At 30.3% G+C, this 15,935-nt stretch overlaps 1 pseudogene; it reads left to right on the forward strand.

The window, feature by feature from the left end:
• The first annotated feature begins 3,934 nt into the window (after positions 1–3,934).
• Positions 3,935–4,052, forward strand: LOC118613991 (annotated as a pseudogene).
• Positions 4,053–15,935: the final 11,883 nt, after the last annotated feature.

Raw genomic sequence — 15,935 nt, forward strand, 5'->3', positions numbered from 1 at the left:
AGAAACTGGATTTTAATATATACTTTTATTTCCATAAATGATTCTTATGTATTTTTATAATGAACATGTACAAGTTATGTAATCATAACTTGAACATATACAAATTATGAAAACAAAGGGCAATAAATAGAAGTTTGGAGATGGTACAGTACTTAAGTTTTGACTAACCTAGTTTATAGCTCTAGGTATTAAATAGGTTTTAGTTTTGTGGATTTTTTTCCTTTTTAATTTTCTTATTTAAATACCCATCTGAATAGTGTTTATTAGAAATAAAATAGTGTTTATTATAAATAAATTGAGGCATGGCAAAAAGAAAAGAATTCCCATTATTTTTAATCAGTGTAATAACTATTTTTCCATATTCATAGAAAGAACAATAGTGATCTAAAAAACACAATGAAATTATCTTTCTGTTCATAAGACCAAGGCCATCAATCTAATGCTCCAGTTAATGGGGTCTGTAAGAAGGCACTATTTTCACTTGTGTTTTATAGCATAATGATGAAGGATTTTTGGAAACAACTTCCAAAAACTAAAAAATCCTAAACATTCTTTTAAAAAGAAACTGACTAGTGTTTAGTGACCAACCTGGCACTCTTTCTTGATTTCAGACGAAACAAAATAGGCCGTCTTCCAATTCATTAAAAATATCTGATGCTAGCCAACTTTTTCCACTATTAAATGTGTTATAGTTCTCAATTGTACGTCAAAGCTATATTATATAAATATTACAGTAATCAACTGTGAAGGTCCCAGATGCATTGTGGAAGAGAAAGGGAAGCCTTTTATCAAAAGCCAGTTCCTGCTTCCTGAACAATGATACAGTTTCTGCAGTTTCTCCCTAAGGAATTGAATTTAGTTTGTATTCATGCAATGGGAAAATGAAATTTTACAATGCACATGCACACAGACACACACAGAGTATGCACTCACACTTTTCAATGACTTTAATAAGTCTTTTTGTTTTTTAGATGTTTGTTTCAATTATTTATTGAGACGTGATTCCACGTACGTTTTTAGGGTGACAATTTTTAATTCTCTCCAAGGAAAGAGTGCTATTACTTTATTTTCCCTTTGAAAAACTATTTTACCTTCTGCTCCTCATCTAGAGTATAGCACGAAGTTAGTATAATGACCAGATGTTATGTTAATTTAACCAGGCCAACTTTAGTCTGCCATTCAAATTACTACAAATTATTTCTCAAACAAGAAAATTTACAGAATCCATGTTGTAACATTAACTTTAGATATTGAACATGGAAGCTTAGAGCAATAGTTTGAAGAAATTAGATTTGCTATTATGCTAACAAGAAAAGTCATACCATCACTTAGGCATTATAATCCTTTGGACCAATTGGACATGCACTTTGCTACCTTAAATATATTTGTTTGGTTTCAGACCTTGATACACAATATATTTGTTTTCTAAGTGTTCATGTGGAAAATAATTAATGCTCTCCCACAGTGTGGTAAGGATATAAGTATATCAAAAACATGGTCCCTCACCTGAAAAATCTTATTTTATTTATTTAGGTATACCATATCATAGGGATAGCTATTCTCTCCAACTCTGGCTTTCTTTAGTATTCAGGTAACATCTTGTATTTCTGTGTGTGCATGTGTGCATGTTCTAAGGTCTGGGAAGATAACCTTTTTTTGTTTTCAGGCTTGCTTTGTACATACAGCCCATTAGGTAGAAGCTTCAGATGAAGGAGTTTTTCTATTGGTCTTCTCATCTTGGAAAGATCCTGAACCGAAAGTTCACATTGGGCTAAGTATATCAGTGACCAAATGTTTAATCAGGTTCCCCTGAAAGAGACTCAGATATATATTTTTCTTTGGAGTATGTAGAGAAGAGTGCTCTTAAGAATACTACATGTAAAGAAATTAGGAAAGTAAGAGTTTACCTAACACCTCTGGAATCTCTGAAGCTGCAATGGCAAAATGTTGACAGAGAAATAGGGCTTGTGATCTGCCCCCATTGATCACACATTAGGTAAGAATTGTACCTAAAGAAAGTATAATATCAGGCAAGGCAGCCCCTAGCAGATGGGCTAATGAGTGCTCTGATCTGTGAGTAGTTACCTGGGCAGACTAACCATTAGTGCTCTATTGCTTTTAAATATTTTTCACCACTGTAGGCAATAGATGATAGATGATAGGTAGATAGATAGATGATAGATAGATGATAGATAGATAGATAGATAGATAGATAGATAGATAGATAGATAGACAGATAGAAAGATAGATAGATATTACTTCCTACTGGGAACAAAGTAGCTTAAGTTTTATATATAATTATATATTTATGTATATGCACATATATGTATGTTTTGAATGAGTTGTGCTTTTTTCCATATCATGAGTAATCTGAGTTTTTATATGATGAATGCTTGATTGAAATAGCCACACACACAAAATACCAATAGCAATAAACATAAGAAAGCGTAGAAACATATGTAAAACCTTTCTGAAGAAATCTTTTTAAGAAAACAGTTTATGATAAATATTATAAACATACAAGTTCATTGTAAATCTCTGTATAAATGTAAATATAATTCTTATTAAAATTATAAAGTAGTCCTAAAGGCCATTAAAAGAATAGCTAAGAAATTAATTTTTTAAAGCAGGGAGTCTAAATGTAGAGTTTTTAAAAAATTCAAAGAATAATTTTTGTATTGCACTACATGGAGAAATATCCATAAAATAAAAATAAAATGGATTTCTTGTAAAATAAACTAATAAAGAATTGTCTGGAGAACTATTTCTATAATACATTAAAATAGATTATATAATCTCACTAAATATATCATTGTCATGTTCAAAAAGGAAAATACAAAGAAATCAATAAAGAAAGTATATCGTATTAAATATAAGGATTTAATGTTTATAAAGATGACAGCACAAATCACTGGTAAAGGATGATTTTGTTGAAGAAGGATTATTTAATAAATAAATTTAATTATAAAAATTAGTTACAACTTTAACATGTGCTATAGTAACTCATAACCAACTTAAGCAAAACATAAATTCATTGAACAAATGTAGGTTAACAAAAAGAACAAAAGAAAAAGTAAACAATCAAGTCTAAGGAAAAACAAGTCTAGGAAAGCTCTGCAATTAAGGCAGCAGAAAAAAAATGGCGGTCACTTCAGGATGCCCCTGCCAATTTGAATAACTCCTATATTTTTCAGCGTTTGCCTTTTCTGTTCTAAATTCAAAATTCAGAGCAGATGTCTCTACCTTTTCCTCCTTGAGTCACGAGCCTCACTTGAGAGAAAATAAGATACCTTGCTTATTAGTCACAGAGCAGTGAAGACAGTTGCAGTATATTTAGTTATCTAAAAGAAACTATAGCCTGTTAATACAAGAAGAGAAAATGAAAGCATCATTAGCTGAAATAACAAATGTTCACCAATTTTTTAATGAAATTAACATTCTCTCTACTAGTGAGAATACTCAAAGCCATGCTTACACTCATGTAATAGAAAGGTAAATTATTACAATAATTATGGAATAGTAAAAATGTTTATAAATAGTAATTAGATTGGGAATCTGTCAAAAGAAATTAATCTGAATGTTCAGCAATTTTTTTTCACAAACACTAAGAATGGACTGTTGATATTTTATTTTAGATTTTAATCCTACATCTACCAATTACAAAATTGTAGGATTTTGGCAAGCCTCAGTTTTACCTACACAATGGGAATATGTGCACTAGCGTCAAGGGGTAACTATAAAAAAAAATTTGGTTAAACAAATTATTATATCCATCAGATAGAATATACTAGCTATATCCCATACATTAAAAAAGAAGCAGAGAAAAAAGATTTTAAGTAGACAGTATTTTCATGGGAAAATGTATATAATATATTAAGTGAAAAGAAAAAAAGAGGAAAGCAACAAAACCGTAGAACATAAAATTATTTGTATAGTCTACAGGCATGCCCCCTGAACAAGCCCGATCCTGTCTGATATTGGAAGCTAAGCAGGGTCGGGCCTGGTTAGTACTTGGACGGGAGACCATCTAGGAAGACCAGGTGCTGTAGGCATAAAAACTAAAAACTAAAATATAAGGGATTGTAAGCTGACAAGGTCTTTGCAATATATGAGGTCAACCAAAGGTTGTCTAGCCTGAACCAACCAACAAACACACAAATATATGTGTGTTTACAATTATGTAAAGTAAGTACAGAAAAAATGGGAGAAAATATGCTAAATGTTTATAATAATTTTCTCTGAATTTTAAATTATAACAATTGAGGGATTTTCTTTCTTTTTACTTTTTGTGCTATTTTAATTGAAGGAGCACATTTCACTTTTTTATCAAATAATAAGAAAAAATAAACTAAAAGATGTTACTACTATACAACTAAAAATGATAGTAGAATGACAAATGAAAGGAATATGCCAATTTGCCTTTATTATAACATGAAATAGTTATATCTTTTTCAACAATATTTTATTAAATGGAAATCTATGAAAATCATCTTGTTCAAATTTTATGTGATACCTACTTAAATACTGCATTTAAAAACTAAAGTAAATAAATTGGATTTATCAACCTTGAACATTTTGTTCCATGTAAACTATGACATAATTAAGTAGTATTATCTAAAAATTTTTATAGACTTATTTTTTTAATCAAAAGTTTCTTATTCTGTGAAAAATCTTTACAAATATATTATTGTTATTAACCTCACTCTCAAGATTTACTATATAGTCTCAAAAGAATGTTTACCCCATAACTAAATCTGTTGGTTGAGTTTTATCATAGTGATACAATAAAACCACTAAGTTATATGAATAAATGAAGAACATATTCTATGTTCTATACATGGGAAGCAGCCTTATAAAAAATTTAATCACATACTTAACTAATTGAAAAGAAAAAAATCTTAAGATAAATAAAAATATGAAGAGAAATAAATAAACAAATATGAAGAGAAATAAAAATGAAGAATTACAACCAGTAAGTTATCTAAAAATCTTGAAAATAACAATCCCAATGTTTATCTCAGTTTGATAATGAGCAGTTTTGGATGGAGGTACATTTTAAAATACTTCACACTATTATGAGAAAAGATAAATATTTTTAATGACAAACTGTATAAATTAAGTTCTTGATACAAATAATAATTCCAATGATTTTTTTTTTTACAATGGGAGACAATTATATTGCTGTTAATCTCATCTATCATCTATGAAACATTTATCCTAAAATGGATTACAGTAGATAGTAGTTGAGAACATAGCATCTCAACAGTCATTTATTCTAATGAAACTCATGAAAATTTAAACACATGTTATTCAGGTTGTTATTAAAACTTGGAATTTTTTAAAGCAAGTAATTGGTCATGAATAGATCCAAGTTTTAGTAGTAAAAGAGAAAGAACTTGAGAATTTTAATCCTAGTACTACTTATGCAATATATCAACTTTTTTGTTGATGCTATTAGTGAATTCTTTGAGAATCTAATAAAAGATCATATTCCTAGAAAATTAACAAGCACTTAAAGTATTTAAGATATACAGCACATTTTGTAAATTTTCAAGAGGTTGAACCCATTTGAAACTAGTTATTATTCTTATGATATAAAATATATTTATGAAAATAAAACATGTAGTCTAAGTATATAAATACATTTTTAAAAACATTTAATCAAAGTGCTTAAGTAACACTTAGAATGTCAACGTCTTTTAAAAATTGTTATTATGCACAAAAGATGTTGGTTGGTACAAAGAGGTTTATCATTGCATTATTTATTACATACTTTAAAGTTAGTTATCTAGCAGAGAAAGACATCAGTTAAACCTAGAGTATTAAATAAGCACTTAATTCTAATCCCTCTCATAACTCCATTATGACAGCAGTGAAGGAATTCTAAAAATAATAAACCACATTAAAAAAATAGTAGAACAGATAATAGCAGAGAAGAGCTGACAACAAAATTAAAAAAAAAATAAAATAGAAATAGAATAGTGACAGGTTACTTAGCATAGGAAGCTGGAACCTAAGTGATTATAGCAGCACAAAATTACTAAGAAGCAAAAAAATTTAAACCCACAACTCCAGGAAAGATAAATAACTGATGGTAGAAAATATCTCTGGAGGACAGATTAAAAATGGTACTAAAACCGAAACAGATTGAAGACATATAAAGAGCAGCTAAAAACCTCAGATCTCTTCCATTAGCCCCTACAGCAAAAACAAAACGACAACAAAAAAAACTGTCTTTCTTGTCCACCTGCACCCTGCAGGTGGAAAAAAAGATTCATCTCTGAAGAGATGTATCAATTAGATATAGCCCATTTGACAAAATAACACTAACAGAACTCCAATTCACCTACTCAATCCATTGTACAGCCAGCCAATTCTACAACGGTCAATTCATGGAAAACTAATTTATTGCTCCAGATGGCCAATATACTAAATAGTCAATTTGTGAAATGATTAATTGGCTAAATTAATTTCTTTCTTTTAACTATCTACTTTAAAAACGTTTCATATAAATAGACACATACCATATATTATATCTGTAATGTGAATTAAAGTATATATTTGAGATGTATTCATCAACAAATTGTTTATAATTTATTTCAAAGAATAATATATGGACAAAAATATAGACTTCAGAAAATACGTATTTAATATATTTTGGAAGCCTATATATTTAGACTTGCATTTCCAGGATTAAAGTGAGCCAGACGTCTAGAGAAAAAACTTAAACACAGCTATAAGCATTGGATAAAATGTGGTTTTAAATATAGCTATGTTTTTAAAATATCATTTTAAAACATTAGAGTTTTACAAAATCTTCTTTAGTTTTAAAGTATAATTTTAAGTGTAGTTTCTGCTCTACATTGTTGTGGAGGTAAACGAGGGATATTTGCTGAGATCAAAATGACAACAAAGTTCAAATCTGTAGGAGTAAGAAAACTTTGGAAACAGTGATCGGCCTGGATGTATCTGTCCGGTTCTGAAGCTTTTGATTAACCAAAGAAACCTAGGAGAGGGCCAAAGCCTGGTACCTGAGGGAGTGGTAAGCAGAAGAGTTGAGATTCAGGCAGACTCACTCACAAAAGTCAGGATGCATAAAGAAAAACGTTAGTGGGTATATCAGGAAGGTACCTTCCCCAGAGAGAGAGCACACCTATGTACTGGGCTTGGACTCTGGGCAATTCCTAAGAAAGGACTGAGATACAAAAATGAATGGCTAACAGATAAAAAGCTTGCTAATCTATAGGTAAACAAAATAAACATTGGCCAATACAAAACAATAATAATAATAACTAACTGTGTTTAAAAAGTCACATTAGAATTGAAATATTCCTAGATGATCCCTCTATGCTCACATAATTCATGAGTAAAATAAGAGATAATCAACTTGATGATTAGAAAATAAATTGAAAAGTTCATAATAAAATTTTTAAAAATTTGAAGGCAAAAATCTATACTCTCTTTTAAAGACTAATATTTGAGTTAATCAATGACACATTTTTGAGATCAAGTGACCAAAGTAAATTGTTCATTTGGTTCTCTGAAAATACTGGAATTTTCATGTACTTTTGTAAAGAAACATTTGTATTTATATTCATATGCAACCTGTTTTTCATATACCGATAATAATATATAGAATCTGTGTTGTATATTTTCATGTGGGTTAATCTATTCTCTCTGATTGTTCAGTTTTTCTTCTACTATTAATAAATGCTTAAAATTTATAAGGTTCTAGAAATAAATTTTGAAAATCATTTTGAGAGCAAACCCAAACTTCTAAGTAAAACTCATGGATGATAAAATGAACTCACAGAAAAAAATAAAAATAAAAGTTCAACTCAAACTCTGTGAACCAAAGCCTGTAAGTTTTGCTTAAGTTAGTTCAGACAGGGTTCAGATAAAATCTGAGCTCATGGTCTCTGGCCAAACCAAATAAAAGGCCAACATTTGACATTGTCAGAATATCCTTAATAATTTCAACATCTGTTGTTTCATACTCGTCTGCAAAATACAGGAGAATAATAGATTTCTTACAAAAGTATATTGCCTTCGTAACTACATCCATGTTTGCAATTTATAAACTATATCATAATTACTACTTTATAACATTTTAGATGAAGTGATTCATAGAATCAAAATTAATATTTCTAATTCCACAATATTCTGGAGGAACCAACCTCAATAATATCTTCTAGGTCCAAAACATTACAGGAAAGCATACAGATTCTAAAATACATCTTAGCTGAATTTAGTTGCTTTGCTTTTTTCAGTCTTTAAGAAAACCAATTGAAAACAGATGACATTCTTACATTTAGATAGAAGAGAGTTCATGAATAAGGGATTAATTAAGTTGGTATAAATAGAGTATCAAGGAAGTAAAAGAGATAGTGCAGAGACACAGAGTTAGCAGCAATGGACTGTCATCACTCCTCAGCCCAAAGGACAAGGGGAAAGAGACATTACTGGAAACTGGGAGGAAGAAATCCATGTAGAGCTGACCTCACTTAGAGTAGCGGCGTTTTCCCCTTTTAGGCAAGCCAGTCCTGGTGACCTCAAGGAATCAGTAAATAAATATCTGACCTCTGTCCTCCTTCCCAGGTGTCAAGATCAGTGTTCCTCAACTCATTTTTTTTTTTAATTAAAATTATTAGAGTGACATTGCTTAATAAAATCAAATGTGCTTCAACTATATAATTCAATAATGTGTCATATGTATGTGGCATTCTGTGTTCACCACCTAAAGCTAAATTTCCTTCCGTCACCAAATATTTGACCCCCTTTACCCCTATTAACCTCTCCCTCTCTGCCTTCTCTCTGATAATCACTAATCCACTATCCATGTCCATGAGTCTCTATCATGACACAACTCAAATTAAAGGCAGAGGGAACAAATTACAGTGATGTAATTTATAAACATCAACATCTGGTTAGAGAACAGAGTGGGAAAAGGTGAAAGGTAGATCTGGAGGGGCAGAAAAAAAAACTTTAATATTTTGACCTCATCAAGATACATTAGAGAAGCAAAATGAAAATGAAATGTTGATTACATTACTAAAATTCTCTGATTTAAAAAATTACAATAACAAAAAATATTCCAAATTTTCAAAAGTCAATATCAAATGACAATGAAAAACTAGAGTACAACAAATAAATTAGTTGTATTGCTTTCTTCTACGCATGTGTGCATATACGCATGCATATTTCATTCTTCTTTTTAAGTACAGTTAATTAAATGTTTTAAAAGTACTTTAAATATTCAAGATTTCCGTGAAAATGAGTGTATTTTAACTCTAATACTACAAGCATTCCTCAGTGAAAATAAAAAAAAAATTTCATTGTAATGAATATTCCTATAACAGTGAAATACATAATTTTTTCTAAATAGGAGAGAGAGGGAGGAAGAGAGAGATTTATTATAAAAACTGGCCAAGAAATCTAAGGCTCTGTCAATTCTAACTTCTGCAAGCTGGAAAACCAGGAAAACTGGTGGTATAATTTAGTCTAGGTCCCAAAGTTTGAGAACTAGGAACACAGATGTCCAAAGACAAGAGAAAATGGGTGCCCTTGCTCAGGCAAAGAGAGTAAATTTTCCCTTCCTCCATCTTTTTTACTCTATACAGTCTCTCAACAAACTGGATGATAGCGATGAAGTAGACCTTCTTTACTCAGTCTACTAATTTTAATGCTGATTTCCAGAAACATCTCATAAACACAGCCAGAATTAATGGTTTACCAGTTATTTGGGCATTTCTCAGCCCCTTCCAAATGACACAAAATTAACCACCATAATATCAAATTCTCACCTCCATCAGTTTTACCCTATTCCAAAGCAAAATCATTGTTCAATGTATTATTTTCATGGTGTCCTATCAATTTATTATCACCACAGCATATGTAGTGTTTCTGTTAAGTCATGTATCAATCATGTCAATTCTCTGCTCAAAACCCTCAAATTGTTTTCTATCTTACTCAAAATAAAATTCAAAGTCTTTACAGTAACTCTAAAATACCCGGACCTCAAAATTTAGAGGTAGAAAGTAAATTAAGGAATGCTTAATGCTGGGATGTTGAAAAGACTGGAAAGTGATAGCTAAAAATGTATAGATTTTTTTTTTGGTGGGGGGGGGGAAAGGTTGATAAAAATGCTCTAACATTTATTTTAATGATGGTTGCACAGCTCTCTAATTATGCTAAAACAATTATTGTCCACTTTAAGTGGCTGAATTGTATGATATGTAAATTGTGTCTCAACAAATCTGTTACCAAAAAGAAATAGAAAGACCTTGTCCTCGTCTCTCATGACGCCTGCTTCTTGTCACGTTGCTCCAGCCGTATCAGACTCCTTGGTGTCCTTCAAACAAGCCAGGCAAAGCTAATGCTTTAAGATATTGGCACTGGCCATGTCATCTTTCTGTAACAGTCTTTATAATTCTAAAGTCTTAATGCTCGATGGGCTTCTTTAAATTAAATATTCACTACAATGAATTTTTGAAAATTATTAAGCCACCATTTGCCAAAGTATTTTCTGTTAAATACTAATCCAGTGAGATGTTATTTGAGAATAGTTATGATAATAAATATTTAGAATTGCTGTATATAACTCAAACCCTTTCAAAAGTCACATAAAACATTAACATATTGAAATCTCTGAATAGGAATCACTGTGAAAAGAAATCAATTTACCTTTGATTGCTTCCGTAATTTCAAAATGTGCTTAGACAAAGGACACTCATTTCTTTATTACTTCTCATATGTCATAAAATATACCTTTATGAAAATGCTTCATTAAGCAAATCCATTTCCATAGCCTTGAATGATAGTTTTTAAGTACAATCTTATTTGGTAACGCCAACCTTAATATATCCCTGTCAATGTAAGTTTTTCAAAGTAAACCTAGGGCATATGTTTAATGAATAAACTTTCTCCTATGAAATTATAATTTATGTTTACTGAAACATTTATTATGGAAGATCAAGAAAAATTGGACAATTCTATAAATGAAACAAGTTAGCTAACAGAATACTATGGATTTTATCTTGTTGCAGCATGAATCATTTACAAAACCTAATCATTTGCTGAAACAAGGAAATTTTATCTTACTTGAATTTATAAATTTCTCGAGAGTTATTTTAAATATTTACAGTTTAACTCCAGAAATGCATATTATTTTTGGCCTAGAAACTGTGTATTAGCTTATTAGGTAAGAAAAAACCTGAATTTTAATTGTCAAAAATTGAGTTTATGTCACAGATCAGTTGGAAATTTTACTGTAAGATAGTCATTCTGTTTATTGTATAGTTCAAAACGAAGATATGAATATGAGTCATATATTACATAGAAACAATCCAAAATAGTGTTTTTTTCTTATCTAAAAGCTTCTATCTTTTATTTTCCTGAATTCAAACATTCTGGCAAATAGTCCTTAACCATACATTTGTATATATGATCTTCAGGTTGGAATATATTTCCATAGATTGCAAAATATCTGGGGATAGTTGGTAAAGATTTAGAAATATTAGGGTATCCATACTGTTCTCAACTTTCTTTTCCTTTACAATCCACTATCTTTCTTTTTATCTATATTCCTTCTTGGTTAGATTATCCTTGTTTTGTGAATTTGAAATTGGATCTATTTCGCCAAGTGTACATATTTAGAATATATTCCCTTTAATTAAAAACATTAAGTCTTTAAAACCTACTAGAGTTAAATCTGGGTATTGTGTGGGTTGCCTCTAATTCTTACTAAAATAGAAAAAGGTAAGGCAGAAAACTAGAGATTTTTGCAAGTAACAGGCGATGGATATATCAGCTTTTACTATTCTTTACATTACAGGGTATAGACTTGTGAATATTCTAGATTAAGTAGCATCATAATCCTCCTTAAATATTTCTTCCTCTAGGTATTTTACAGAACCTGAAAATCATAAGAAACTGCTAATTTTTACACTAAACTTGGAAAATAGGGAAATTCTAGACAATTTTAGATCTTTCTCCTACAATAAATATTACAGAGGTGCTAGCCATTTCCTACAACCTGGTTTCTTTTCTTTATGGGCACTGAATCAGCCCATGCTAACAATCCACCCTCAAATTAATGGTTCAAATAAACAAACATTTGTTTTCTTTTGGTTTCTAATTCCGCGAGTTAGCAATTTGAATGGGATTCAGCTGAGAAGTTTTCATGGTCTGGGTTGCTCTTGCTAAGATGCCTAAGGAACTGACAGACCTACTGGGGCTGGAAGGTCGAAAATGGCTTCGCTAGTATGTTGCGCTTTGCAGGTTCTCCTCCATGTGGTCTCTTAATTTACTTTAGATCCATTTCCAGTCGTGGCAATAATCCAAAAGGAAGAAAGCAGAAGCTGCAAGTCTTTTTAGTCATAGACTCAATATGCACACAAGTCACTTAAGTCATATTCTTTTGGTTAAAACAAGTCATTTGGGCAGGACTAGATTCAAGGTGTAGGGGAAAAAAACCTACCCCTTGATTGGCAAACCTGTAGAAATTTATGGGTGTTTTAGGTCTAATGTAGATGAGTAATCTAGTTTCTTCACCTTTCAATCCAGTTGGATGTGGCTATGTCACTGAGTTCCAGCCTGTGAAATATTGAGGTGAAGTGATGGCCACCTTCAGGCTTTTCTAAAAAACCTCCAACTGTTACTTTCCTCTTCCAGTTCACCAAGACTGCAATGCCTAAGGTGGCATGAAAGGTAATAAAGATCAAAAGTTCTTCAGCTTCAATTTCTGAATAACCGAGTAAACATAGCATCTCATTTATACGCCTCGGTCTCTCTTGCTTCCTGAAGCAATCCTAAACAGCATGTGAGTAAATTATAAACTTACTTTTTAAGCTAAACCTAATGTGGTCTAATATTTAGTATAGACTAACTTATTATAATTAATTTGAGTTTACTTATATTTTGTGTAATCGTCATTATATAATGAAATTTTAATACTAAAATTGCTTTTACCCAGCAGAAATTTTTGACAGAAGTTCATTCTTAAAAAAAAAAATTCTACATTTTTACTGAAGGTATAATTTTTATGTGTAAACATGAAGTTTGTTGATAAAACTATTACAGATATGTAAAATATCTGCCAATTTTCTCACTTAATCTATACAGTATTCTAATGTCTATGTAGAGAGACTTCTTAAATCTAGTGTTCGGTATGATTCTTTAGAGACCCTGGGGTGCTGAAATATGCTATGTGATACATATAATATTCTTTCAACTTGGAGATTCAGAAATAACTGTTTTAGGAAAGAATTAAATAATCTTTGAATAAAATAGAATCCTCTGGGTAATCAAAATTGATTTCTTTCAGAGATTTTAAATGATATTGAGAAAAAAATTAGATCACCAAAAAAGAAGACCCCCCCAAAACTCCAAGTAATAATATTACTAGTAGCACTGTTTTTCAAAGAAAATCTACAAAATACTCTAATATTTTTTATGTATAATGCTGTCATAACATAATAATGTAGATTACCTTTAAAAGTTATATCTACATTTTTTTCTTTTTAAAGTAATACATGAATATGTTAAAATCTACATAGTACAGGAGATAAAATAATAATTAAATGCCTGTCCCTCCCACTCCATTGTTAACTCATAGCTACTGTTCACAAGTTCTTTGAAACTTCAAGAAATTTTTATTAATCTTTTTTTTTTCACACTATTCTGTACTTGGCATTTTCACTGAATAATGTAGCTTAAATATATTTCTATTTAAAAATATAAATAAATCTCTATTTTCGACTTTCTAATTTTAGACAGTTTTTGTTGATCCCTCAATGAAACATAAGGAAGTTAACACACTTATGCACTTCTGTCTTGTCTTTTCGACCATCTTTTTCTAGATAGTCTCACTTACTATTTTTATATTGTCAAGATTTAAGACATTTATATTCTGCCCTATATACAAAATTTCCAGAAATGTCTATAGTTTTATATTTAAATGCCTTTTATGCTTATTGTCCTTCTAAAACTGAGGTGTTATTATTATTAGTTTGAAATTGATAATAACTGGGCAGGAATAAAATTTTTCAATCATATCTTCTGTCTCAAACTTTTTAGACATGAAAAAAGATCTAGTATTGACTAATGAATCCTATGCAAACAAATGTTGACTTCAGTTTGATTTTTATGTTGTTTTCACTATTGAGTGTTTGGGATTTTTTGTATGTGAAGACCATAAACTTTTTCTTTGTGTTTGAAGTGGAATAAAAAAATAGTAAGAGAATATATCACGTTGATCATCCATATCAAGATTTCTTAGAACTTGGTTTATCATTTCAATCTAGAAATGCAGGTTGTAGCAAATGCTGTGTTCCATCTATATCATTTCAATTACATTTATCATTTTCAGACAAACCAACCTCAAGTGTGCTCTCAACAATGAGAGAAACTGAGTCTCTCTGTTAGAGAGCTATTCTCAGATTACCAGACTTGTTTTGGCTGTTCCTGAAAAACTAGAAGTTTTCAGAATTTATATCCCCACCTGGCCTGGGAGTAGCTATTAAACAATGACTGTAGCATGCAAGGTATAAATACTATAATTCTCTTGCCTCCAACTGGGATAACTCTCAGATATGAGATATACCTTCTCTAGAGCTGCCCTGGGATTGTGTTCATGTTTCCCTGTTCTGTTATTTTACTAGATATCACACCACTGTTTGGCTTCCTTCCATTCTTGTTCCCATTTCTTTGCTCCCCTACTGATTTTATCTTGGAAAAATTCATAATTCTTTTCATACATTCTTCACCTCAAAATCCGCTTCTGGTATATTCCTTTGTTTCAGGAAAGCTTTCTCCTTTTATATCAGAATACTTTTTTTAGTTCATTTACTATTTTCTACTAAGAATATCAATTATGTTTATGGATATTTTCCTTAATCATCTATCATCATTTCTTTAATCACATTTATTGCTATTTTCTTTTTCATATTGTTTCGTGCAATATCTTTAAGCCTGTTATACACACATTTGACTAATTTTTATTGTGCTTATTTTATATTTTATTGTTTCTATTACAGTTTTCATTTCTAAACACCTTTAGTTTAGTTATTTCCAAATCTCTGTCAGTTTACTTTTTCACATTTATTTTCAGTCTTTTCTTTGTTATCTCTCTTTCTTCCTCTCTTTTTTGAAACTTTTCTCTTTCAATCATGTTCCCTCTTTTTCAACACTTAGAATCTGTATTTTCTTTATTTCTTTAAAAGTAAGGAAAATTTTTTGAAATGTTGACTCTTTTCTGAACTAATTCTTTATTTTCTATATATTATGCATGAGCTTTCAGTTTATATATCATATTTATTATATATTATATATTATTTCACTTAACACATAAGGTTTCAAGGTTAATAGAGGAATATTCTTTGTTTGATTCCAAAGCAATAGTTTGATAAGTGCTCTTTATACATTATCTCAGTTAACTTCCACAACAAATATAAGTTTATTATTACCCCCAATTTATAGAGGAAGGAACTAAGCGTTAATGAGATTATGTGTACTAATGATGAAAAATTAATATGGGAAACTTATAAAATTAGTTCTATAGTTAAAAGTCATGAATCACAGTTGTAATCACAGATAATTTTTTACTAAAAATAATATTATCTTACAAATAAATAATCAGTTGTGGGAGATGTTTGGGGCTTTTTCCCTACTGAAAATTGTTTTAAAATCACCTCGTGGCAAAAGTGTTACAGAAAGGTTTATTTGGACCACACCCAATGGAAATGAAAGAAAAAAAAGAAAGCTTAGCATAATCATTAATGATTTAGTTTTACCACCTAACATATTGAGGCATACATAATAAGTATTGAATACCTCTTGAATGTATGTAACATAACAGGGTCATATTAGAAAATATCTTAAGTCAGCATGATAAAGAATCTGATAACCATAAGATAGATTTTTCTTTCATTTTATAA

Source organism: Rousettus aegyptiacus, unplaced genomic scaffold (assembly GCF_014176215.1).
Source record: "Rousettus aegyptiacus isolate mRouAeg1 unplaced genomic scaffold, mRouAeg1.p scaffold_m13_p_2, whole genome shotgun sequence".
Taxonomy (NCBI): Eukaryota; Metazoa; Chordata; class Mammalia; order Chiroptera; family Pteropodidae; genus Rousettus; species Rousettus aegyptiacus.